Source organism: Mus caroli, unplaced genomic scaffold, assembly GCF_978045245.1.
Source record: "Mus caroli unplaced genomic scaffold, Mus_caroli_1 scaffold_5, whole genome shotgun sequence".
Lineage (NCBI taxonomy): Eukaryota > Metazoa > Chordata > Mammalia > Rodentia > Muridae > Mus > Mus caroli.
The window spans coordinates 73,109,937-73,137,837 of record NW_028227260.1 but is presented as its reverse complement, the minus strand read 5'-3'; the positions used below and the strand labels follow the sequence as shown (position 1 = coordinate 73,137,837).

The 27,901-nt window shown below is 39.7% G+C and overlaps 1 protein-coding gene and 1 pseudogene across 3 annotated transcripts in view; one reads left to right on the top strand and one right to left on the bottom strand.

Moving 5' to 3' along the window:
* Zc3h12b (zinc finger CCCH-type containing 12B) overlaps positions 1-27,901 on the top strand; it is a 189,975-nt gene that overhangs the window by 60,907 nt on the left and 101,167 nt on the right. The gene's annotated exons all lie outside the window — the stretch shown is intronic.
* LOC110286826 (FGFR1 oncogene partner 2 homolog pseudogene) lies at positions 5,462-6,105 on the bottom strand (annotated as a pseudogene).

The window sequence follows — 27,901 nt, the reverse complement described above, 5'->3', positions numbered from 1 at the left end:
TACTTTATTTTATATCAGTACTGATAGCTGCATTCCTTTGATTATTTTATTTATGTTTAACTTCTTTCCACCTCCTTATTTTATTTTTTTTCAATTTTCAATGGTAAAACCATTCATTTTTAATAGATCATATTTATTTTCATTTTGTGAAAGAATAATATGTCAAGATAAAATTGAGGTGTTAAATTATAAATATGTTATATTTTCTTTTTTATTAGATATTTTCTTTATTTACATTTCAAATGTTATCCCCTTTCCTAGTTTCCCCTCCGAAAATCCCCTATCCCCTCCCGCTCCCCCTCCCCCTGCTCCCCAACCCAACCACTCCCATTCCTACTCCTGGCATTCCCCTATACTGGGGCATAAAACCTGCATAGGACCAAGGGCCTCCCCTCCCATTGATGACCTACTAGGCCATCCTCTGCTATATGTATAGCTAGACCCACAAGTTCCACCATGTGTTTCCTTTGCTTGGTGGTAAAGCTCCAAGGAGCTCTGGGGGTACTGGTTAGTTCATATTGATGTTCCTTCTATTGGGGCTTCAGTCTCCTTCAGCTCCCTGGGTATTTCTCTGGCTCCTTCATTGGGGACCTTGTGCTCCATCCAACAGATGACTGTGAGCATCCACTTAATGTATTTGCCAGGCACTGGTAGAGCCTCACAGGAGACAGCTATATCAGGCTCCTGTCATCAGGCTTTTGTTGGCATCTGCCTAGTGTCTGGGTTTGGTGGTTGTTAATGGGATGGATCCCCAAGTGGGGCAGTCTCTGGATGGTCAATCCTTCAGGCTCTGATCTGCACTTTGTCTCTGTAACTCCTTCCATGGGTATTTTGTTCCCCACTCTAAGAATTGAAGTATCCACACTTTGATCTTCCTTCTTCTTGAGTTTCATGTGTTTTGCAAATTGTATCTTGAGTATTATAAGTTTCTGGGCTAATATCCACTTATCAGTGAGTGCATATCATGTGTGTTCTTTTGTGATTGGGTTACCTCACTGAGGATGATATCCATCAGACCCATCCATTTGCCTAAGAATTTCATAAATTCATTGTTTTTAATAGCTGAATAGGTACTCCATTGTGTAAATGTACCACATTTTCTGTATCCATTCTTCTGTTGAGAAACACCTGGCTATTATAAATAAGGCTGCTATGAATATAGTGGAGCATGTGTCCTTATTACAAGTTAGAAAATCTGGGTATATGCCTAGGAGAGGTATTGCTGGAAATTCCAGTAGTACTATGTCCAATTTTCTGATGAATTACCAAACTGATTTCCAGAGTGGTTGTACCAGCTTGCAATCCCACCAGCAGTGGTTGAGTGTCCCTTGCTCTCCACATCCTTACCAGCTTCTGCTGTAACCTGAATTTTTGATCTTAGTCATTTTGACTGATGTGAGGTGGAATTTCAAGGTTGTTTTGATTTACATTTCCCTGATGATTAAGGATGTTGAACATTTTTTCAGGTGCTTCTCAGCCATTCAGTATTCTTCAGCTGAGAATTCTTTGTTTAGCTCTGTACCCCATTTTTTAACAGAGTTATTTGGTTTTCTGGAATTCAGCTTCTTGAGTTCTTTATACATATTGGATATTAGTCCCCTAACTGATTTAGGATAGGTAAAGATCCTTTCCCAATCTGTTGGTGGCCTTTTTGTCTTATTGACAGTGTCTTTTGCCTTACAGAAGCTTTGCAATTTCATAAGGTCCCATTTGTCAATTCTCGATCTTACAGCACAAGCCATTGCTGTTCTGTTCAGGAATTTTTCCCCTGTGACCATATCTTCGAGGTTTTTCCCCACTTTCTCCTCTATAAGTTTCACTGTCTCTCATTTTATGTGGAGTTCCTTGATCCACTTAGACTAGACCTTGGTACAAGGAGATAGGAATGGATCAATTCCAATCCTTCTACATGATAACCGCCAATTGTACCAGCACCATTTGTTGAAAATGCTGTCTTTTTTCTACTGGATGGTTTTAGCTCCCTTGTGAAAGATCAAGTGACCATAGGTGTGTGGGTTCATTTCTGGGTCCTCAATTCTATTCCATTGGTCTACCTGTCTGTCACTGTACCAGCACCATGCAGTTTTTATCACAATTGCTCTGTAGTACAGCTTGAGGTCAGGCATGGTGATTCTACCAGAGGTTCTTTTATCCTTGAGAAGAGTTTTTGCTATCCTAGGTTTTTTGTTATTCAAAATGAATTTGCAAATTGCCATTTCTAACGTGTGAAGAATTGAGTTGTAATTTTGTTGGGGATTGCATTGAATCTGTAGATTGTTTTTGGCAAGATAGCCATTTTTACTATATTAATCCTGCCAATCCATGAGCATGGGAGATCTTTCCATCTTCTGAGTTCTTCTTTAATTTCTTTCTTCAGAGACTTGAAGTTCTTATCATACAGATCTTTCACTTCCTTAGTTAGAGTCACACCAAGGTATTTTATATTTTTTGTGACTATTGTAAAGGATGTTATTTTCCTAATTTCTTTCTCAGCCTGTTTATCCTTTGTGTAGAGAAAGGCCACTGATTTGTTTGTGATTAGTTTTATATCCAGCAACTTCATTGAAGCTGTTTATCAGGTTTAGGAGTTCTCTGGTGGAATTTTTAGGATCACTTATATATACTATCATATCATCTACAAATAGTGATATTTTGACTTCTTCCTTTCCAGTTTGTATCCCCTTGATCTCCTTTTGTTGCCTAATTGCTCTGGCTAGGACTTCAAATACTATACTGAATAGGTAAGGAGAAAGTGGGTAGCCTTATCTAGTCCCTGATTTTAGTGGGATTGCTTCAAGTTTCTCTCCATTTAATTTGATGTTGGCTACTGGTTTGCTGCATATTGCTTTTATTATGTTTAGGTATGGGTCTTGAATTCCTGATCTTTCCAAGACTTTTTATCATGAATGGGTGTTGGATTTTGTTAAATGCTTTCTCAGCATCTAACGAGATGATCATGTGGTTTTTGTCTTTGATTTTCTTTCTATAGTGGATTACATTGATGGATTTCCCTGGGATGAATCCTACTTGATGATGATGGATGATTGTGTTGATATGTTCTTGGATTGGGTTTTTCAAGAATTTTATTGAGTATGTTTACATTGATATTCATAAGGGAAATTGGTCTGAAATTCTCTTTCTTTGTTGGGTCTTTGTGTGGTTTAGGTATCAGAGTAATTGTGGCTTCATAGAATAAATTGGGTAGAGTACCTTCAGTTTCTGTTTTGTGGAATAGTTTGAGGATAATTGGTATTTAGTCTTCTTTGAAGGTCTGATGGAACTCTGCACTAAACCCATCTGGTCCTGGGATATTTTTTGGTTGGGAGACTATTAATGGCTGCTTCTATTTCTTTAGGGGATATGGGGCTGTTTGTCTCGTTAATCTGATCCAGATTTAACTTTGGTACCTGATATCTGTCTAGAAAATTGTCCATTTTATCCAGATTTTCCAGTTTTGTTGAGTATAGCCTTTTGTAGAAGGGTCTGATGGTGTTTTGGATTTCCTCAGATTCTATTGTTATGTCTACCTTTTGATTTCTGATGTTGTTAATTAGGATACTATCCCTGTGCCCTCTAGTTAGTCTGGCTAAGGGTTTATCTATCTTGTTGATTTTCTCAAAAAACAATCTCCTTGTTTGGTTGATTCTTTGTATAGTTCTTTTTGTTTCCATTTGGTTGATTTCAGCCCTGAGCTTGGTTATTTCCTGCTGTCTACTCCTCTTGGGTGAATTTGCTTCCTTTTGTTTTAGAGCTTTTAGGTGTGCTGTCAAGCTGCTAGTGTATGCTCTCTCTAGTTTCTTTTTGGAGGCACTCAGAGCTATGAGTTTTCCTCTTAGCACTGCTTTCATTGTGTACCATACATTTGGGTATGTTGTGACTTTATTTTACACTGCAAAGTAATATGTACTTAACAAATGATATACTGAAAAGTCTAACTTTCTATCTGTGCTAATTTCAGTATGGACTTCATATACAAATATAGTGTATTTTAGCTATATTTCACAATCTTTTATTCTTTTATTCTGATCACTACAGAAAAGTTTAGGTTGCAGTTTGTATTAAAGCACACTTCTGTATCCAGTTGCCTTAAGAAGCTTTTTGTTTTTAAGTTCTAAGCACAATGCTTATAAGTCCACACTTCACTGCCATTTTCTGAGTCACAAGTTGTAGGAAAAACCTCACAGGTTATAAGAACTAAATGAGTCTTAGACTCAGACCCAGAACTTTGATTTTTTTGTAACCTGTATCTACTTTGGAAGTGTTTGAAGATAATTTCTTAAATAACAATAAAGGAATTCCAAATTAACTTGGAAATGACCATACCTATCTCATTACATTAAATATATCACCTCTTGTCTACTGGTGAACTGTCTTGTATCTTTAAGCATCATGAAAAGAGGAGGAAGAAGCAAGTTTATTGTTAACAGAGAACCAAAACCTAATCTTTCAAAGTAGTTTAACCTACTAAATGTGTCTATATATGTCTGTCTTCCTTAGAAAGTATATTCTTTTCTTTCCTTCCTGAGATGCATACACTTAAGCAAGTCATGAATAACTTCTAGCTAAGAGTTATGGGAATTAGGTATAAGTATATTCCTTATGTTTGTGATGCAAGTGACATATCCTATAGCCTTAAACATGAGCTGCCTTTGATGAGGACCGAACACATGGGCAGGTGAGCACTAAGGCAGAAGCTTTATGTACACAAGCTATGTGTGATGGTTTGTGTATTCTTGGAGTAGGGAGTGACACCATTTGGAGTTGTGGCCTTGTTGGAATAGGTGTGACCTGGTTGGAGTAGGTGTGTCACTGTGGGTGTGGGCTTAAGACTCTCACGCCAGCTGCCTGGAAGTCAGTCTTTCACCAGCAGCCTTTGGATGAAGATGTAGAACTCTCAGCTCTGCCTGCCCCATGACAGCCTAGGTGCTGTTATGCTCCCACCTTGATGCTAATGGACTGAACCTCTGAACCTGTAAGCCAGCCCCAATTAAATGTTGTTTTTTATAAGACTTGCCTTGGTCATGATGTCTGTTCACAGCAGTAAAACCCCAACTAAGACACTATGTTAACTCTGACACTGAACAGGAAGGGTAAGACTTAGAACAAAGTCTTCCATTCAGAAAACCACACCAACCTTACTTTTAAAATTGTGATAGTTTAGGCTTTCCAACATTTATAAGGACTATTCAGGGTGATCTATGCAGCATCCAAGAAGCCAACAGCACTTCTGAAACTTCAGGGCTCAGCAGTACCTTGAAGACTCACTATTCACTCTGTGGTTCAGCTTCTCCTTTCTAACTGTGATTGGGATCTGGTTTATGACCTGTGGTTATACTTTCTGCTGCTGTCTCTTTGCCAGTGTCCCTGTACATACCAGAGGGAAAAGGCTGACTGAAGTTGGTTTTATGTTCACTCATCCACTTGCTTCTGGGCCCGTTCTAGTGACCATGCAGAAAGCCACTCAGCTCAGACACAGACTCAGGTCACTGTTAGTCACTAAGGGGGTCAGAGATGTACTCTCTGACACATCATCCTTCCGAAGGTTTTAAAAGGATTCTCGAGTTATCTGAAGGGTCTCTTTCAAGCCTTTGTTTTCTTGTTCAAGTTGAAATATCCGTTCCTGTTCTTTGCAACCCTGCTGCTAGTCAATTTCAATAGCTTTTCTCATTACTGCTGCCATCTTGGTGATCTGGTCAACATGTGCTTGCAACTCCTTTGAGTGTTGCTCTTTTAACTTCATTATTACACCTGGGTCATCTTTTTTGCTGGCCATTAGCAATCTGAACATCTGCTCTCTGTACTTGCTCATTTTCAGTTCCAAGGCAAACTGGTGTTCTCCCAAGGATGTTTGCAGTTCTTTGTTCTCTTGTTGTAATTCTCTGATTTGTCTGTTTTCTTGCTGGATTCCCATAACTAGTGTGGATCGTGGCTGATATCTTGCTACTTCATTAAGTTCTTGTATTTCTTCCTGATACTGCTTCATTGCTTCCACTTGCTGAGGGCAGTGGTGTGCTGGATGAGAGACTGTGCTGCATCTTCATGATCTCTCAACCTTTTAACAAGGGCTTTAGGGTCAGCAAGTGCCTTCTCAACGGTGCAGCTCATTTCTCAGTTCCAGGTAGGACCTCAGTGAGAGCACGGAGAGGGGGAGCCCGGCCCAGAGGGCTCAGCCACGTGTGTTATTCCACTCAGCTTCAGTCCCCCGGGGCACCAACCACCTGAGAGTTGGAGAGCCCAGGGAGTGGTCTCAGCGCCCTCACTGCACCTGCTCAGCACACGCATAGCCTTGTTCACACAGTGAGGGGAAGGGCAGGCATCCCACTCGTCTTGGCCCCATCCAGGGTGGTATTTTATATTCATATGACTAGATAATTTCTATTGTTCTACTTTCCAGTTTATTGACTCCCTGTCCTCTTGCCTTCTAAATTTCAATAAGGAACCCATTTGCAAATCTTTTTAAGTTCTAAAATTTCCATCAAGGACTGGAGAGATGGCAGTGGGTAAAAGTACAAGCATAAAGACCCAAGTTTAGATTCCTAATGTCCACATAAAAGCCAGATGCAGTAGCATTTGTCCATAACCTTGGCAAAGTGTACACAACTAAAGACAGTAATTCTCCCTTGAAAAATTTTATCAATAGCTACAATTTCAAAGTTAAAGGGTAGTTTCTCACAATCCCTTCCTCCTTTTGTTGTTGCTAGAGCTGATCTTGCTCAATGTAGGCAAGAACAGTTGAGGTGAGTTAATGATTTCACTGGTTATATGGAGTGTAAGGAATGGCATTTCATAGCCCTTCACACTGTTTTCCGGCTTTTGCATGCCCTCTTTTCCACAGTGTTCTCTGATCCATAGAGGAAATAGTACAAATGACTTGTTTAGAGCTGGGTTCAATTCATTGCTTATTTGGCATCTCAGCAGCCACGAGTCTCCTTATTCACCATCGTTTATTATAAGGAGAGACTTCTCTGATTGAGGCTTGGGTTTGCTTTTGTCTATGGGAATAAACAGGAATTTAGAAGGCAGTTTGCTGCTATGTTAGTTCAGTCCACCATTAGAATTGTACTCTTTCCAGGTCTGTACAACCTCACTAAACTTGGGTTGTTAGTCAGGCTTACTAGTACTAGATCTTAAATCCATTCAGAGGGCAGTTGTTTATCAATCCCTAAACAGTCAAGCTGTTATTAAATAGGTTGTTATATCTTATTTTCTAAATGATTTTTATACTTCCTTTATCCTGGCTAAGTCTCCATTTATCTTGTACTTTCATATCCCAAATCACCCTTTACCTCCCTCTGTGAATAAACTGTTCCACCGGCAGTCTTCCCTTTCTTTTTCCCTATGTTCTACTATTTCTCCTTCAGGAAGGTAACCCCCTCCCCACATTCCATTCTTTGTTTCCTGGTTTTTACAGGTACTCTGTGCTAGACATACTATACTAAAAAATTGAGGCAAAAAAACAAAACAAACAAACAAAAAAAGGCGGGTGTGGTGATACACGCCTTTAATCCCAGCACTTGGGAGGCAGAGGCAGGTGGATTTCTGAGTTCAAGGTCAGCCTGGTCTACAGAGTAAGTTCCAGGACAGCCAGGGCTACACAGAGAAACCCTGTCTTGTCTCGGGAAAAAAAAAAAAAGACAGAATTGAGGCTAGAATCTTGATATGACAGAGAACGTGTGATATTTGTCCTTTGAAGCCTGGGTTACTTTACTTAGATTTTTTTCCAGTCTCATCCATTTCCCTGTAAATTACATAATTTTGCTTTTTTACAGCTGAATAATATTCATATACAAGCATACATATATAAAATCTTTATCAATTTATCATTGCTGTGCATCTAGGCTGCCTGCACTTTCTAGCTTTTATAAATAGCTCAATAGTAACCATGATCATGCAGGAATGCCTGTTGTAGGATATATCCAGGAATGGTAGAGCTGGGTCATATGCTATTTTTATTTGGTGCCTCCAGACTGATGTCCAAACTGGCTGCAGTAGTTTTCATTCTTATGTGAACTTGAACTTTTGATACCCGAAGAGTGCTAAAATTACAGACATGACAACTCCATACCTGGTTTATGTGACATTGTAAATTTAGCCCAGCTTTTTGTTTGTACCATTTGTATTTCTCTAATGCTAACATTTTCAGCTCCAGGTCTAAGAAATATGAGGAAAACTAAAAAAACCCAGGGACTACACTACCATGTTTTTTTTTTTTTCAGCTCCCAAGATAGCCTGTTTCTTTGCTTTTCTTCACATTTCATTCAAGTGGAAATTCCTGGTTTCTCTGGGGACTCGGTTGTGTTGTGTGTGGAAACTCTTATGAGAGGATGTTTTGCTGAAGCAGACACGTGATCTTCTGGAAGCTACCTGGAAAGAGAGCATGTGATGTTTTGCTGAAATGGACACTTGATAGGACACGTGCTATTTGGAAAGGGTGTAAGGATAACTCAACAGACAGTGGACAGTGCTCTGGCATTGGATGTCCTTGCCACTCTTTGCTGGTGCTTCATTGATCTTCTTTGCTGACACTGGCTATCACTGATGATGGTGTGGCATTGGTTCACTTACCTTCTTTGCTGATCATCACTTGCCATGACTTCGTAGAGAGAAATGCAGCAAAGAACTTCTTGTGAGAGAAGCTTCTTGTCACTCCCACAAACTTGGGTGAATTGGCAGAACCTTGTGGTTTCTTCTGGGTTGAACTGCTGTTGCTGATTCACAAATGGTGCTTGAGAATGGATCGAGCTACCACTGCTGACCCATGGGAACTGAATTGCTGATATCCTGGCAACAAAGATTTGAACCCCCCCCCTAAAAAAATTATTTCTAAACAGGTCCACATCCCCCTTTGCCCTATTAGCTTTTCCTTTCTACTACCTCTGGTGAGTGGTAGACTAGAAGGGTGGTTAAAGCATTTAAGAACCCTTATTAAAGCAGTGTTTGAAGAATCTAAGCCTACATTTCTTTTTTTAAATTTTATTTACTTATTTATTTTTTATTAGATGTTTTCTTTATATACATTTCACATGCTATCCTGAAAGTTCCCTATACCCTTCCTCCACCCTGCTCCCTTACCCACCCACTCCTGCTTCTTGGCCCTGGCATTCCCCTGTACTGGGACATATAAAGTTTGCAATACCAAGGGGCCTCTCTCCCCACTGATGGCCGACCAACTAGGCCATCTTCTCAAGCTTACATTTCATAATCATCTTTGTTTCATATATAAAATTTAAGGTTCTAGTTGTACTTAGCATGTAAACTAGGGGAAAATGTACCTAATTTCAGTAAATGAAACTATATACCTTTTTATATTTGTGTGCATGCATAGGTTCCCATAGAGTCCAGAAAAGCAAAAGAGGGTGTTAAATCCTCTTACACTGGGATTACACATGGTTTTGCAACTGAGTCTTGTTGTGTTGTCCAGTCCAGCCTAGAACTGAGAATTAACTGGTCTCTGCCTCTTGAGTACTCCAAGTTAGCTTTTAAATAAGATTTTAAGATGAAGGATTTTAGAACCCAGATGTCCCTCAACAAAAGAATGGATACAGAGAATGTGGTACATTGACACAATGGAGTACTACCCAGCTATTAAAAACAATGGATTTATGAAATTCTTAGGCAAATGGATGTATCTGGAGGATATCATCCTGAGTGAGGTAACCCAATCACAAAAGAACTCACATGATATATACTCATTGATAAGTGGATATTAGCCCAGAAACTTAGAATACCCAAGATACCATTTGCAAAATACAAGAAAATCAAGAAGAGAGAAGACCAATGGGTGGATACTTCATTCATCCTTAGAATAGGGAACAAAATACCCATGAAAGGAGTTACAAAGTTTGGAGCTAAGATGAAAGGATGAACTATCCAGAGACTGCCCCACCCGGGGGTCCATCCCATAATCAGCCACCAAACCCGGACACTATTGCACAATGCCAGAAAGATTTTGCTGAAGGGATCCTGTTATAGCTGTCTCCTGTGAGGCTATGCCAGTGCCTGGCAAATACAGAAGTGGATGCTCACAGTCATCTATAAGATGGAACACAGGGCCCCCAATGGAGAAGCTAGAGAAAGCACACAAGGAGCTGAAGGGGTCTGCAACCCTATAGGTGGAACAACCATATGAACTAACCAGTACCCCCAGAGCTCGTATTTCTAGCTGCATATGTAGCAGAAGATGGCCTAGTCATCCATCACTGTGAAGAGAGTCCCCTTGGTATTGCAAACTTTATATGCCCCAGTACAGGGGAATGCCAGGGCCAAGAAGTGGGAGTGGGTGCGTAGGGGAGCAGGGTGGAGGGAGGGTATAGGGAACTTTCAGGATAGCATGTGAAATGTATATAAAGAAAATATCTAATAAAAAAAATCAAAAATTAATTTTAAAAAGATGAAGGATTTTAGATACTTATTTAAGATAGATGCAAAAAAGTTATTTTAAGTTTAAAGACTATTTATTTGTGTTGCCAGACTCCCTGGGTCCATCTCTTTGTGGAAATCAAATCAGTCCAAAATACCAAGAGTAACTGTCACATATATGGACATTTATTTGCAGGAAATAAGGAAACAATGAGAAATTATTTCTAAATTTGTGACTACAGGAAGCTAGGGCAGGTGGTAATTATTTTGGCTAGGAATACATACTCAGACATGAGAATGGCATTGTCACATGTAGGTGAGGTTGATTTGGCACAAGTACTGTAAAGCAACATGTTCCTTCATACTTATGGAAATGGTGCTTCTGGTTTTTCTTGGTTGTATGTTTTGTCATGGTAAGGTAATGACATAAATTTCATTTGATAAACTCACAAATAGAAATAATTTCTATTTCTATTCCTGAAATAGAAATTAAAGGATATAATAGAAAACTTTTGATTAACAGCCCAGGCTGCTGAGTGGGAGAGAATCTATGTCCTGCCTTCATAAGGTTACTGAACTAGAGAAATTCTGTATCTTTCTTAGGCTGCTGATGGAGAGACAACTGCATCTTGCTTTCTCAGCCTAATCTTCTTCTAATAAGGTTTTTAAAAAAAGAATTAGCATTATGAGTGCTAGAGAATACTTAATTAAACTATGGTATTGGTTCTTTGAGAGAACAATTTCTGATCAGGGTAATGGATCATGATATTTTTAATAGGTCGTCATTGAGAAAAATGGGAAATAAGTATTGGGTACTTAAGTGTCATTATTTTGTGTTTTATGCAATTTAACACACACAAACACAACAGTCATTACCTTGATTTAAATTCACATCAGGAAAATATAAAATGAACAAAGAACCCATTTATCATTTTATTTCCAAAGATAATAGCTTGCTTGAAATAAAATGCTCTTGTGTATAAATGTAATATTTATTTTTAAATTTAAAAGCCTTCTCTCTTTTTTTTATATTTAGGCATGAATTCTTAATAAAAATCAGAGATAAAATAATTTCAATTCTCTGAAACTTTAAAACAATATTAAATTATTATTTATAGTTTCAGCCAGGTGGTAGTGGGACAGACCTTTAAATTGCAGCACTTAGGAGGCAGAGGCAGATGGATCTCTATGAGTTTGAGGCCTGCCTGGCCTATCTAGTCAGTTGCAGGCTAGTCAGAGTTTCATAGTGTGATCCTGTCTCTAACAACAACAACAACAACACACACACACACACACAAACACAAACACACACAGAGATTTATAGTTTCAGAAGAAATGGCTCAGAGGTTAAAAACACTTGATGCTTTTGTATAAGACTGGAGTTTGATTTCCAGCACCCACATGGTGTCTCAAAACCATGTGTAACACCAGTTAAAGGGGATTCAATACCCCTTTCTGCTCATCTGGACTTTGTGGGAACCTATACATGCATATATATTCATTCTTTAAAAAAAAAACTTACAGTTTCATTTATTGACGATACATAGGGACATAATTTGTGGAGGAATTTAAACATAGGTTACAATACACTTTAGATTGTCCTAAGACCATCTTTTGAGAAAACATTAAATATTTTTTGTTTCCTTAAGACATAATGTAAAAGTATTTTGAAGGATAATTTAGTTTACCATAAAGATGACACTAAGCTTGTATGGATGTGGGACTGTAATTATTTTGAATGTGCTCTGTCTTTAGCATTCTTCTTTTAATACTCTATTTTCTTTGTTTAAAAAAATTGAATAATTTATCATAATTTCTAATATTTTGAATTTTGTTCTTATTTATACTTTTAGTTAATAATAAAACAAATCCATCTATCCCAACATAAATAACATAAAATTTTGAGATGTGTACAATATACATCTATCACACATGTATCACCTCATGCATGTTTATTTTTATGGTGAAAAATTCATATCTAATCTCAATGGTTTTCAAGAGTATATAATTTTATAGAAAAGTTATCAGAATATTATATCATATGGTCACCTGTTTCCATCACCATGACCTAGTGGCTTAAAATGCATCTTCCCCACAATTGAACATATTGTTGCCAATACATCAAAGATGCAATTGTTATAGCCCTTGGGAAAACTACTGTTACCAACATATTCTCCCCAAACTCTACAACTAGTAATCTAAACACAGATATCCCAATGCAAAAATTCAAGCCACATGGAAAGCCAAGACAGCTTTTCTTCTCCAGAACTACCAGTCCAAAATTAATGGTCACCAATGAGAGTGACTTAGGCAACAAAAAATTAGTAAGAATGCTTTTAAATATCTTCAAAGAAATGAAAGAGGATATAAACAAACAGCTTAATGAAATAATGAAGTCGATTCAAGTTATGAAATTAGAACTCAACAAACCTATATTTCTCTCATCAAAGTACTAAGCATGCCCGACCCTGCTTTATTTCTAACACCAGACAATTATGGGTTGAAAGTTTTGTAGGTGGGTTGGTGTCCTTATCCCTCCACTGGGGATTCCTGCCTGGTTACAGGAGGCAGCCCTTGAAGTTCCATGTCCCCATTGTTAGGCAGCTTGGCTAAGGTCACCCACATCAACTCCTAGGAGCCTCCCTAATCCTAGTTCTCCGGGACTTCCTATGTCACTCTTTCTCAACTGTGAGTCTACTGTCATCAATAGCACTGCAAAAGTAGTTTCCTTGACCTGTAAAGGTCAGCAGGAATACCCATCTATGGTTTCTGGCAATAGTATGGATCACAAATATCCGTATGGTCTCTGGCTTCTGCATGTGCCACAGACATCAGCATGCTCTCCAGTGGCAATATAGACCACAGACATTAATATAGCCCTCTGCTGCAGCATGGACCATGGACTCCAGCTTAACTCTCAATGGCAACACAGGCCATGGACATCAACATGGCCCCTTGGGCAAAACAGGCCCCAGACAACATTATGGTTCCCAGGATAAGCCCAGGCCATGGACGTTAACATGGCTTTAGGAGTCAGCTCAGACCATAGACCCACCATAGCCTTTGGTGGTGACTTGACCCGGCGGTATCAGTATGGCTTCAGGCAGAAGTACAGACCACACCTGGCCTTTGGTGGTTGCATGGGCCAGTGAAGTGAAAACTACCTCTGGCTGTAGAAGGACCATAGCACGGATGCCATCCTGGCCGTCTGCTATAGCATGGACCACAGATATCAACAGAGCCTCAGGTGGTAGCAAAAGCCACTCGTATTAACATGGCCCCTGTGGCAACCAGGACCACAGATACTATGGCTTCCTATAGCACAGTTCTTTGTGTCTTTATTTTAGACATCCTACTATTATTGCTCAGAGCTAGGGCTATCATGTGGCTGAGCAGTGTGTTGGGGCAGGGGTCAGTCTGCGTAAGTTCCAGTCAGCTACATGCCACCTTGCCAGCTGTACTTGGCAAGGACATGTTCTCAACCTCAGCCTTCTTTCACACATCACTGCTTTCATGTCTCTATGCCTCTCACCACTGCGCGCGCATGCGCACTCGCGCACATGCACACACACACACACACACACACACACGACTCCATCCCTTCATCTTTCCCATTTCTCCATCTCATATTCATTTGTCATAGTGGCATTGGAAACTGCAGTCTGCCACACAGTATATTTTTTGTTCAAACAGCTTTATGCAAATATTCATTGTAATGAGTTATTAGTCTGACTCAAGATTTCTGACACACTGTAAACACTAGACCACCTCTGAAACTCTTTTGGATATCTTGCTGTAACCCAGAGTCAGGATGATCTTGTAGCTGGATAGAGCATCAGATAGCAGGTTCCATGCTGCAGCACACCTCCCCACCCTCAATATTGGCTGCCCAGAGGCTCCCTGAGCTTGACCTTTGTGCCATCTTCCAGCAGAACATGAAGTCCAGGCTGCAGCCACAGACGCTCCATGCTGGGGGACCTAGGACCAGCTCTATTCAGTAATGACATTGGGTTCTGCAGGCCTGGCTCCTCCATGCACTCCAATAGTTCATTGACAGAGTAGATGTTGAGGTGGACTGACTCAAGCACTGGATGTGGGCCCAGATGGCAGCTGAGTTAGTCTGCCTGGGCTCCATGCACTAGTGTTTTTTGTTTGTTTAACCCATTACAAAACAAAAATAATATTTGTGCAGCTCTCCAGTTTAATGTGATGAGAAACTGATATGGTGGTTAGTTATTTAACATTCCTTCTAGATAGAACACACTTGGAAAATGGGAGTAATTATGGCACAGGCCTCTTTAGTAACTACTTCTACTTAATAACATTTAGGAATTAAAAATAAAGCCACCTGTTAACTACGTTCAAAGTAAAAATTAAAAGAAAATACCAGTAAATTTGTTGAATTACTTAAATATCTTAAATTTATCATAAGTATTTTCTCTAGTAACATTTAATCGCCTATAAGCATATTTGTTATATCAATCTATAATAATATTTTTATTTAGTTGAAAAATTAAATTAATCTCTTGAATTCATATTTATGCTTTTCTTTTCTATTATCACATTTTTTTTTTTTTTGGTTTTTCGAGACAGGGTTTCTCTGTATAGCCCTGGCTGTCCTGGAACTCACTTTGTAGACCAGGCTGGCCTCGAACTCAGAAATCCGCCTGCCTCTGCCTCCCGAGTGCTGGGACTAAAGGCGTGCGCCACCACGCCCTGCTTCTATTATCACATTTTTATTATAAGCCATAATTACTTCTTCCTTAGGCTGTGCATCCTGATACTAAAGGTAACAGAAATCATTTTTTATAAATTGCATTTATTATTTTTATTATTATTAAAATTGTATTGTTATTGTGGGCATCATGATGATGGGTGCAGGATGTGTGTTTGAGAACATGTACACAGTACACATGGAAATTAGAAAATGATTTGGCGGAGTTGGTTCTCTCCTTCCACCTTTATGTGGTACCAATAACCCATCAAGCATCATCTCACTGTCGCAGAAGAGACAAAAATATTTAAACATATTTCTTCATGAACTCATAGATACTACATATTTAGGTCTATAAATATTTTTAAAGACCAACAGCAAATAAATATTCCTTTGAACTTTTAAATTTGCTGAGATAAAGGCTAAGGATATCAGTTTTGTTGGATAAGAAGCAATTAATAAAATGCCTAGCCATTTCAGTCTTGAGATCCAAAGGCCATTTCTTTCTTTTGTTTATGATACTTTCTTTGCTTTTCTCTTGTAATGGAACTCATCAATACTCATTCTTTCCTTTGACATTCTATTCTCCACTAGTATGGCTACATAGTGAGCATGTGAGCACCCATTTCTTGAGCTTCTTCCAAATATAAACACATAATACCCTTTTTTTAAAAGATTGATTTATTTATTTTATGTATATGAGTACACAATTGCTTTCTTCAGACACACCAGAAGAGGGCATCAGATCTCATTACAGATGGTTGTGAGCCACCATGTGGTTGCTGGGAATTGAACTCAGGACCTCTGTGCTCTTAACTGCTGAGCCATCTCTCCATCCCCATAATACCCTTTTTAGTAAAATGTTTCTAATTGAAAAATAATAATTTTGTGTATTAATATGGAATAATGTGAGTTCTTTTTAAGAAAAAAACTGACTTTGTAGCCAATGCTGGCCTCAAATTTATGGTCCTTTTCCTTAAGCCTCCAAAATGCTGAGCTTATAGGTATGTTTTATATCTAAGCAATGTGATGTTTTAGCATATATATATTAAAATTTTCATATATATGTATATAAGATAGATCCAATAAAATTAATTTATATTCTTATCATAAGTCCCTTTTATTTTTGGTATTTTTCTAATGACTCTGGATAACAGAAAATTGAAAAATAACATGTAGATAATTCCATTTATTTCTGCAAGCACTGGCTATTGAATGTTTATAATGTGTCAGAAAACTGGGTTACTTCTTGGATGAATGAGCTCACATCACAGCATTGTGGAAAACATTACATTTCAGTTTATTAGAGAGTGGATAGATAATGTTACAAAAGTAGTAGAAGCTAGAGATGTTTTAATAGTCATGGTCATTGATCTTTAGCTTTCTCTTCACTATGGAGATATTTAAAACATTTGATGATACATGCTGATGGGTATTCTGCTCTTCCTTTCTGTAGTTTTAACATTTTAGACCAGAATGGCCAGTACATCTCAGTGGGCTACAAATAGTCGTAACAGTGTTAGCTATCTGTCCAATTGGGTAGCCTTCCCAGAGGAGTTTTCTTGACCTTAGTATGGAGTAACTCCAGAGTACTCCCATGAACACCTTTTTTTCATGTAGGTTGATAGTCATGCTTCCCTTCTGTGGAATTTTAGTATATGAGGACCTAGCTGGATATGTTCATTTTATATGTGCATGTTTGTTGTTCTTGTTCTTGTTTTTTGTTGTCTACAGTCTTTTTTTTATTTTGTATTAGATATTTTCTTCATTTACATTTCAAATGCTATCCCGAAAGTCCCCTATACCCTCCCCATATCCTACTCCTCAACCCACCCCACTCCAGCTTCTTGGCCCTGGAGTTCCCCTGTACTGGGGCATATGATCTTCACAAGACCAAGGGCTTCTCCTCCCATTGATGGCCCACTAGGCCATCCTCTGCTACATATGCAACTAGAGACACAGCTCTGGGGGTACTGGTTAGTTCATATTGTTGTTCCTCCTATAAGGTTGCAGACCCCTTTAGCTCCTTGGGTACTTTCTATAGTTCCTTCATTGGGGAAATGTGTTCCATTCAATAGATGACTGTGAGCATCCACTTCTGTATTTGCCAGCCACTGGTATAGCCTCACAAAAGACAGCTATATCAGGGTCCTGTTGACAAAATCTTGCTGGCATATGCAATAGTATCTGGGTTTGGTGATTGTTTATGGGATGGATCCCCAGGTGGGGCAGTCGCTGGATGGTCATTCCTTCCATCTCAGCTCTGAACATTGTCTCTGTAACTTCTTCCATGGGTATTTTGGTCCCCATTCTAAGAAGGAGTGAAGTATCCATACTTTGGTCTTCCTTCTTCTTGAGTTTCATGTGTTTTGCAAATTGGATCTTGGGTATTCCCGGTATTTGGGCTAATATCCACTTATCAGTGAGTACATATCATGTGTGTTCTTTATGTGGTTGGGTTACCTTACTCGGGATGATATCCTCCAGATCCATCCATTTGCCTAAGAATTTCATAAATTCATTGTTTTTAATAGCTGAGTAGTACTCCATTGTGTAAATGTACCACATTTTCTGTATCTATTCTTCTGTTGAGGGACACCTCTGTTGAGGGACATCTGGGTTCTGTCCAGCTTCTGGCTATTATAAATACGGCTGCTATGAACATAGTGGAGCATGTGTCCTTATTACAAGTTGGAACATCTTCTGGGTATATGCCCAGGAGAGGTATTGCTGGATCTTCTGGTAGTACTATGTCCAATTTTCTGAGGAACCACCAGACTGGTTTCCATAGTGATTGTACAAGCTTGCAATCCTACCAGCAATGAGGAGTGTTCCTCTTTCTCCACATCCTTGCCAGCATCTTCTGAATTTTTGATCTTAGCCATTCTGACTGGTGTGAGGTGGAATCTCAAGGTTGTTTTGACTTGCATTTCCCTGGTGATTAAGGATGTTGAACATTTTTTCAGGTGCTTCTCAGCCATTCTGTATTCCTCAGTTGGGAATTCTTTCTTTAGCTCTGTACCCCATTTTTAATAGGGTTATTTGATTTTTCTGGAGTCCATCTTCTTGAGTTCTTTATACATATTGGATATTAGTCCCCTATCTGATTTAGAATTGGTAAAGATCCTTTCCCAATCTGTTGGTGGCCTTTTTGTCTTATTGACAGTGTCTTTTGCCTTACAGAAGCTTTGCAATTTTATGAGGTCATATTTGTCAATTCTCGATCTTACAGCACAAGCCATTGCTGTTCTGTTCAGGAATTTTTCCCCTGTCCTCGAAGCCCATATCTTCGAGGCTTTCCCCCACTTTCTCCTCTATAAGTTTCAGTGTCTCTCGTTTTATGTGGAGTTCCTTGATCCACTTAGAGTTGAGCTTTGTACAAGGAGATAAGAATGGATCAATTCACATTCTTCTACATGATAACTGCCAGTTGTGCCAGCACCATTTGTTGAAAATGCTGTCATTTTTCCACTGGATGGTTTTAGCTCCCTTGTCAAAGATCAAGTAACCATAAGTGTATGGGTTCGTTTCTGTGTCTTCAATTCTATTTCATTCATCTACTTGTCTGTTGCTATACCAGTACCATGCAGTTTTTATCACAATTGCTCTGTAGTACAGCTTGAGGTCAGGAATGGTGATTCCACCAGAGGATTTTTTAATAGTTTTTGCTATCCTAGGTTTTTTGTTATTCCAGGTGAATTTGCAAATTGCTCTTTCTAACTCTGTGAAGAATTGAGTTGGAATTTTGATGGGAATTTGTTTCCCTTTGAGGGACTTTTATATGTGACACTGTTGTTCTCTTGCTGTTTTTTTTTTTTTTTGAACTTTTGGTGATTAAATTATGTATGTTAAAGAAAAATAATTTTGATAAAAATAAAATTGGAACACTTTGGACATCCTAGATATAAATTTTTGAATATCTTCAAAGATATGGAAAGTCTCTTGCTCTTTCCTGTTGTTGTTAATTTTAAATGGACTATATGGGCACTGCAGAGCAGCTGGGAAAGGGTCCTCCAGGCCTACATCTGCACCCAGGAGGTGGAGCTGATCGTCAGTACTGTGCACCTTCTCTGCCAGGAGAGAGCTTGCCTCCAGGGAGTGCTCTGACCCCAGGAGTCAGGTGTGCTCACCATTTTCTTTCTGGTGACACTCTAAGGCCCGTCCACTCGGGAGAGCACAGGCCTCAGAAGCAGCAGAGCTTCAGGGACAGGGACCTACAGGCCTACATCTGCACTCAGGAGGTGGGACTCTTCCGCAGCCCTCTGTGCAGTGGTCTTGCCAGGAGAGAGCTGGTTTCCCAGGAGTGCTAACACAGGCTGACAGACTCACAAGAGGAACAATCTCCAACCAGAGACAGCAAGAACATCTAACACCAGAGATTACCAGATGGCGAAAGGCAAACACAAGAATATTACCAATAGAAACCAAGACTATTTGACATCATCAGAACCCAGTTCTCCCACCACAGTGAGTCCTGGGTACTGCAACACACCGGAAAAGCAAGGTTCGTGTTTAAAATCATATCTCCTGATGCTGAAAGAGGATTTTAAGGACATTAATAACTCCCTTAAAGAAATACAGGAGAACATAGATAAACAGGTAGAAGGCCTTAAAGAGAAAACACAAAAATCCTTAAAGAATTACAGAAGAACACAGGTAAATAGGTAGAAGCCCTTAAAGAAAAAACACAAAATTACCTTAAAGAATTACAGGAAAACACAACCAAACAGGTGATGGACTTGAACAAGACAATCAAATATCTAAAATGGAAGTAGAAACAACAAAGAAATCACAAAGGGAGAAAAGTTTGTAGATAGAAATCCTAGGAAAGAAATGAGGAGCCATAAATGCGAGCATCAGCAACAGAATAGAAGAGATGGAAGAGAGAATCTCAAGTGCAGAAGATTCCATAGAGAACATGGACAAAACAATCAAAGAAAATGCAAAATGCAAAAAGATCCTAACTCAAAACATCTAACCCCTCTTCCACAAAAATCCCTAAGCTTGGCGTGAAATATGAATGTATGATCTTGGGCTAAGCACTCCACAGTATTTTGTTCTCAGCATATTAACTAGTTAGAAATCTCTGTGATTGTTGTCATCTACTTCAAAGAGGAGGTTCTTTTATGAGGGTTGACAGAGATAGTCTGTGATCTGTAGGCATATCTGTAGGTCATTAGGAGTCATTTTAATACTGTGTTCATTTTTTTCATGGTAATACTTCTATAAGTCCTATGACCTATCTAGTCAGAGGTTTTTGGCTACTTTAATAGCGACATGTGTAGGCTCCATCTCATGGAGTGGGCCTTTGATCTGATCAGAAAGTGGTTGGTTACTCCCATAACATTAATGCCACTATTCTACTAGAGGGCTTGACTTGTCAGAATAATCATTGTTATATCTTACAGGGTTTATTGGCGGACAGTACAGAGGCTTATGTTATCCAATTGTGAACAGATAGGTTCTAAGAATTTATTTTGATTTTTCTGTTTGCTATGTATTTTTTTGTCCTGAAATGTGATCTGTTTTAGAAATTGTCTCATGAACTACTGAGAACAATGTATATTCTCTTGTCTTTGGGTGGAATAGCCTGTTAAGTTGATTTGATCTATAATGTCATTGAACTGTGATATTTCTTTTTTAATGTTTTTGTCTGAGTGGCCTGTCTGAGTTTTGAAATCAAGGTCTATTTGGGGTTGAGGTCAGCACATGCCTTTATATACATTAGTATTTATTTTATGAAAATGGGATCACCAGTGTTCAGGGCACATGCTTTGTGGATATAAATTCCTTTAGTTTGTGTTCTTCATGGAAAGTTTTCCTTTCTCCAATTGTGAAAGATGGTGTTACTGGATATAGTAATCTGATTTGGCAGTTAATGTTTTTCAGAAAACTTGGAGTACATTTTTTTCACACCCTCTCAGCTTTTAGAATTTCTTTTGAGAAACCTGCTGTTATTCAAATGGGTTTAACTATATGTAGCTTGTGGGTTCCCTTTTGCAGCTTTCAATATTTTTTATGTTGTGTATCCTTAATGTATAACTATATTCTAGAGAGGTTCTTTCCTGGTCTTGACTGCTTAATGTACAAAATGCCTCCTGTATCTGGATGGCCATCTCTTTCCTTAGATTTGTGGAATTTTCTGTTGTGAATTTATTGAATATATTATCTAAGCTGTTAGCTTGAAATGCCCTGCTTTCTTTCTTGTGCTTCAGAAATGTGTTCTTTTAATAGTATGTGACAGCTCTTCTCTTCTGTTTGTAGTTACTTATTATTTTACCATTGCTGTTGTATAGATGTTCACATTCATCTTCCTTGGCTTTAAGACTTGCTATTCTTGAACTTTATCCATTGTATTGACAAGACTTTCCACTGAATAGTTTATTTTCTTACAAAGTTTTTTATTTATAAAATTTCAAATTTTCCAGGCATTTCTTTCTCTTTGTTAAAATTTTCTTTCAAATATCCAGTGTTGACTTTCTTTTTTATTAATCATTTTATTTGTTTACATTTCAAATGCAATAACCCTTCCCGACTACCCCTCCATAAGCCTCCCCACCCCACCCCCTCCCCCTCCCCTCTGCCTCTATGAGGGTGCTCCTCCATTCCACTCACCTACTCCTGCCTCACCACTCTAGCCTCCCCCTGTACTGGGGCATCGAACCTCCACAAGAACAAGGGCCTCCCTTCCCATTGATGCCAGATAAGGCCATCCTTTGCTACATATATAGCTGGAGCCATAGATCCTTCCATATGTACTCCCAGTCCCTGGGAGTTCTGGGGTTTCTAGTTAGTTGATATTGATGTTCTTCCTATGGGGGTGAAATCCACATGAGCTCCTTCAGACCTTCCCCTAGCTGTTCCATTGAGGTCTCCAGGCTCAGTCCCATGGTTAGCTCTGAGTATCTGCATCTATATTAGTCGGGTGCTGGAGGAACCTCTCAGGAAACAGCCATACCAGCAAGCCCTTTTTGACATCAGCAATAGTGTTGGGATTTCATGTCTGCAGATGGGATGGATCCCCTAGGTGGGACAGTCTCTGGGTGGCCTTTCCTTCAGTCTCTGTTGCATTTTTTATCCTTGTCTTTCCTTTGGACAGGAACATTTCTGGGTTAAAAATTTTGAGATGGAGGGTGGCCCCATCCATCAACTGGGGGGGGGCATGCCTATCTATTGGAGGTGGTCTCTATAGGTTCTGTTTCCCCCTTTGTTGCATATTTCAGATAAAGTCATCCCCATTGGATCCTGGGAACCTTTTGCTTCCCTGGTGTCTGAGACTGTCTAGTGGCTCCCCCCAGTTCCTCATCCTCCACTGCTACATATTTTTATTCAATTTGCTGACCCTCTGTACTTCTCTCTTGTCTCTTCCAATACCTGATCCTGGCCCCCCCTTTTCCCTCCCCATCCTTTCTCCCTCCCAGGTTCCTCCCTTCCTCTATCTCCTGTAATTATTTTGTTCCCCCTTCTATGTAGGATTGAAGCATCCACACCTTGGCCTCCTTTTTAAGCTCCATATGGTTTGTAGGTTGTATCATGGTTATTCTGAGCTTTTGGGCTAATGTCCACTTATCAGTGAGTACATATCATGTGGTTCTTTTGTGTCTGGGTTACCTCACTCAAGATGATATTTCCTAGTTTCATTAATTTGCCTTTGAATTTCATGAAGTCATTGTCTTTAATACCTGGGTAGTATCTCCATTGGGTAAATGTACCACATTTTCTGTATTCATTCTTCTGTTAAGGGACATCTGGGTTATTTCCAGCTTCTGGCTATTATAAATAAGGGTGCTATAAACATAGTAGAGTATGTATCCTTGTTATATGTTGGAGCATCTTCTGGGTATATGTCCCATAGTAGTATAGCTGGGTCTTCAGGTAGAACTATTTCCAGGTTTCTGAGGAACTGCCAGATTGATGTCCAAAGTGGTTTTCCCAGCTTGCAGTCCTGCCAGCAATGGAGGAGTGTTCCTCTTTCTCCACATCCTGGCCAACATGTGCTGCCACCTGCATTTTTGATCTTGGCCATTTTGATTGGTGTAAGGTGGAACCTCAGGGTCAATTTGATTTACATTTCCCTGATGACTAAGGATACTGAATATTTCTTTAAGTGCTTCTTAGCCATTTGAGTTTCCTCAGTTGAGAATTCTATGTTTAGCTCTGTTACCCATTTTTTAATTACATATTTTCTTTATTTACATTTCAAATGTTATCCCCTTTCCTGGTTTCCCCTCTGAAAAACCCCTAGCCCCTTGCCCCTCCCCCTCCTCACCAACCCACCCACTCCAACTTCCTGGCCCTGGCATTCCCCTATACTGGGGCATAGAGCCTTCACAGGATCAAGGGCCTCTCCTCCCATTGATGACCTACTAGGCCATCCTCTGCTACATATGCAGCTAGAGCCATGAGTCCTAACATGTGTACTCTTTGGTTGGTGGCTTAGTCCCTGGGAGCTCTGGGGGTACTGGTTAGTTCATATTGTTGTTCCTCTGTTCACCATTTTGAATAGGGTTATTTGGTTCTCTGGAGCCTAACTTCTTGAGTTCTTTGTATATTTTGGATAGTATCCTCTATCATATGTAGGGTTGGTAAATATCTTTTATCAATGTGTAGGTTGTCATTTTGTCTCATTGACAGTATTCTTTGCCTTTCAGAAGCTTTTGTTTTGTTTTGTTTTATTGGTTATTATATTTATTTACATTGCAAATGCTGTCCTCCTTCCCAGTTTCCCCTCCACAAGCCCACTTACCCTCCTCCCTCCCCCTGCCTCTGTGAAGGTGCTCCCTCATCAACTCACTCCTACCTTAGCAGCCTATTGTTCCCCTATCTTGGGTCATCAAGCCCCTGACTCGACCAAGGGGATCCCCTCCCACTGATGCCATATAAGGAAATCCTCTGCTACATATCCAGCTGGAGCCATGGGTACTCCCTGTGTACTTTTTGGTTGCTGGTTTAGTCCCTGGCAGCTTTGGGGGATTTGGTTGGTTAATATTGTTATTCTTCCTATGAGATTGCAAACCCCTTCAACCCCTTCAGTCGTTGCCTTAACTTCTCCATTGGGGTCCCCACATTCAGTCCAAGGTTTGGCATCTGTATTGGTCAGGATCTGGCAGAACTGCTCAGGAGACAGCTATATCAGGCTCCTGTCAGCAAGCACTTCTTGGCATCCGCAATAGTGTCTGCGTTTGGTGTCTGCATGTGGAATGATGGGACCCCAGGTGGGTCAGTCACTGGATGGCCTTTCCTTCAGTCTCTGTTCCACTCTTCGTCTCTGTATTTCCTTTAGACAGGACCAATTCTGGGTTAAAATTTTGGGATGGGTGGGCGGCCCCATCCCTCATTGCTACATACCTCTGTTCAATTTCCTGACCCTCTGTAAATCTCCTCCATCTTCTCCCATATCTGATTCTTCCCCCTCTCTTTTCCCTTCCTCTCTTCTCTTCCTCCCAAGTTCTACTACTTCCCTTGATTATTTTGTTCCCCCTTCTAAGTAGAACTGAAGCATCCACCCTTTGGTTTTTCTTCCTCTTGAGCATCATGTGGTCCATGAGGTGTATTTCAGAATTGAGACATCTCGAGAGAAGTATGTCTTTCCTTAACTTTCTTGATAACTTTTGGTTTGAAAGTTGATTTTTTTTTCGGTATTAAAATGGCTGCTCCAGCTTGTTTCTTGGGACCATTTGCTTGGGAAATTGTTTTCCAGCCTTTTACTCAGAAGTAGTGTCTGTCTTTGTCCCTGAGGTGGATTTCCTGCATGCAGCAAAATGCTGGGTCCTGTTTACATATTCAGTCTGTTTAGTCTATGTCTTTTTATTGGGTACTTGAGTCCATTGATGTTAAGAGATATTAAGGAATAATGATTGTTGCTTCCTGTTATTGTTGTTAGAGGTAGTTTATGTGACTATCTTCTTTTGGGTTTGTAGAGAGAAGATTACTTTCATGCTTTTTCTAGGGCATAGTTTCCTTCCTTGTTTTGGAGTTATCCATCTATTTTCTTTGCAGGGCTGGATTTGTGGAAAGATTTTTGTATAAATTTTTTTTTGTCAGGAATATCTCCATTTGTCCATCTATGGTAATTGAGAATTTTGCTGGGTATAGTAGTCTGGGCTGGCATTTGTGTTCTCTTAGGGTCTGTATGACATCTGTCCAGGATCTTCTGGCTTGTCATAGTCTCTGGTGAGAAGTCTGTTGTAATTCTAATAGTTCTGCCTTTATATGTTACTTGACCTTTTTCCCTTGCTGCTTTTAATATTCTTTCTTTGTTTTATGCATTTGGTGTTTTAACTATTGTGTGTCAGGGGGAATGTTTTTTTCTGGTCCAGTCTATTTGGAGTTCTGTAGGCTTCTTGTATGTTCATGGGCATCTCTTTCTTTAGGTTTGGGAAGTTTTCTTCTATACTTTTGTTGAAGATATTTACTGGCCCTTTAAGTTGAAAATTCTTCATTCTCATTTATACCTATTATCCATAGGTTTGGTCTTCTCATTGTGTCCTGGATTTCCTGGATGTTGTCAGTTAGGATCTTTTGGTATTTTGCATTTTCTTTGATTGTTTTGACCATGTTTTCTATGGAATCTCCTGCACCTGAGATTCTCTCTTCCATCTCTTGTATTTTGTTGCTGATGCTTGCATATATGGTTCCTGATTTCTTTCCTAGGATTTCTATCTCCAGAGTTGTCTCCCTTTGGGTTTTCTTTATTGTTTCTATTTCCATTTTTAGATATTAGGTGGTTTTTCCTGTAATTCTTTAAGGGATTTTTGTGTTTCCTCTTTAAAGACTTAAAGACTTCTACCTGGTTAGTAGTGTCTTCCTGTAATTCTTTTTTTTTTTTCTTTTTAAGATTTATTTAAAATTTTTTGTCTTCTTTTTTTGTTTATTAGGTATTTTCTTCATTTACATTTCAAATGGTATCCCAAAAGTCCCCCATACCCTCTCCCCCAACTCCCCTACCCACCCACTCCCACTTCTTGACCCTGGCTTCCCCTGTACTGAGGCATATAAAGTTTGCAATACCAAGGGGCCTCTCTTCCCAGTGATGGCTTACTAGGCCATCTTCTGCTACATATGCAGCTAGAGACATGAGCTCCGGGCGTACTGGTTAGTTCATATTGTTGTTCCACCTATAGGATTGCAGACCCCTTTAGCTCCTTGGGTACTTTCTCTAGCTCCCTGTAATTCTTTAAGGGATTTTGTGCTTCCTCTTTAAGGACTTCTACCTGTTTAGCAGTGTTCTCCTGTATTTCTTTAAGGTGTGTTGGGGTATCCAGGACTCACTGTGGTGGGGGTACTGGGTTCTGATGATGCCAAGTGGTCTTGGTTTCTGTTAGCAAGATTCTTACGTTTGCCTTTCCCCATCTGGTAATCTCTGGTGTTATATGTCCTAGCTATCTCTGGCTGGAGCTTGTTCCTCCTGTGATTCTGTTAAGCCTCTATCAGCACTCCTGGGAGTCCAACTTTCTATTGAGTCCCAGTGGTCAAAGCACTCTCTGCAGGCAAGCTCTCCTCTTGCAGGGAAGGTGCACAGAGGACTGGGGCTCAGCTCCGCCTCTTGGCTGAGGATGAAGGCCTGAAGGGACCCTGTCCAAGAAGCTCTGTTACTTCTGTGGCCCACGTGCTCTCCTGTGTGGACTGGTCTCTGAGAGACCCGGGATATAAGATCACCCTTTTATTTTTTCAATATCTAATAGTGCTCCTGTTATGTTCATGTTTTCCCTGATAATTTCACGTATTAGAGAAATCATGCAATATTTGGTTTTGTGAAACTATATAATTATACTTAATATAATCTACAGTTTCATCATTTTCCTGAAAATGACATAATTTCATCCTTCATTGTGGCTTAATAAAACCCTCACCTGGGACTGTTATCTGGGCTAAGAATATTTGGACAAGTTATAGGCCTAGGAGACACTCAAACATTATTATTCTGTTAAATGGACATAGCATTAAAATCAGAGATGATGCACTTAACCCTCAAATGACTGGAGGCCCCACAGAATTTAGAGGTCAGGTGGGGTAGAGGGTAGGGACATCCATGTGGAGACAGGGGGTGGGGAGGAGGTGTGGGATGTGGAACAGTTGGAGGGTGGATGGGAGAGGATAAAATATGGAGTATAAAAATAAAAAAGAAATTTATACCAATAAAAAATATTCCTAAAGACTTACTGTTTTTAAATTTTTTTCTCTCTCATATATTAGATCCAAACTGCAGTTTCAGTCCCCTCTTCATCTTTTCCCAGCACCCCCTTTTCTGGAAGGCAAACCTCCCAGGGATATCAATGAAATATGACATATCAAGTTGCAATAAGACTAGGTACCTCCCCTCATATTAAAGCTGGACAAGGAGGAAAAGGATACCAGAAGCAGGCAAAAGAGTTAGACAGCTCCCACTCCCAATGCTAGGAGTCTCCGAAGAAAACCAAGCTACACAACCATAACATGTATTTAGAGGAACTAGGTCATACCCATGCAGGCTACCTAGTCTCTGTGAGCCAATGTAAGCCCAGGTTAGTTGATTCTGTGTGTGGTCTCTTTTCATGTGTGCTGTCCATGACTCTGGTTTCTACAGTCCTTACCCCCATCTCTGTAGGATTCCCTAAGCTCTAACTAATTTTTGGCGGTGTGTCTCTACATCAGTTTCTATCAGTTGCAGGATGATGATTATGCTAGGCTCAGGTCTATGAGTATAGCAGAGTATCATTAGGAATCATTTTATTGAGTTTTTTTTCCCACTTGTGATTGGTTCTTTTCTAGATCACTGGGCTATCCAGCCTCTGGTTCCTGGTCCTCTAGACAGTGTCAGGGGTGGGCTCCCTCTTCTGGCATGGGTCC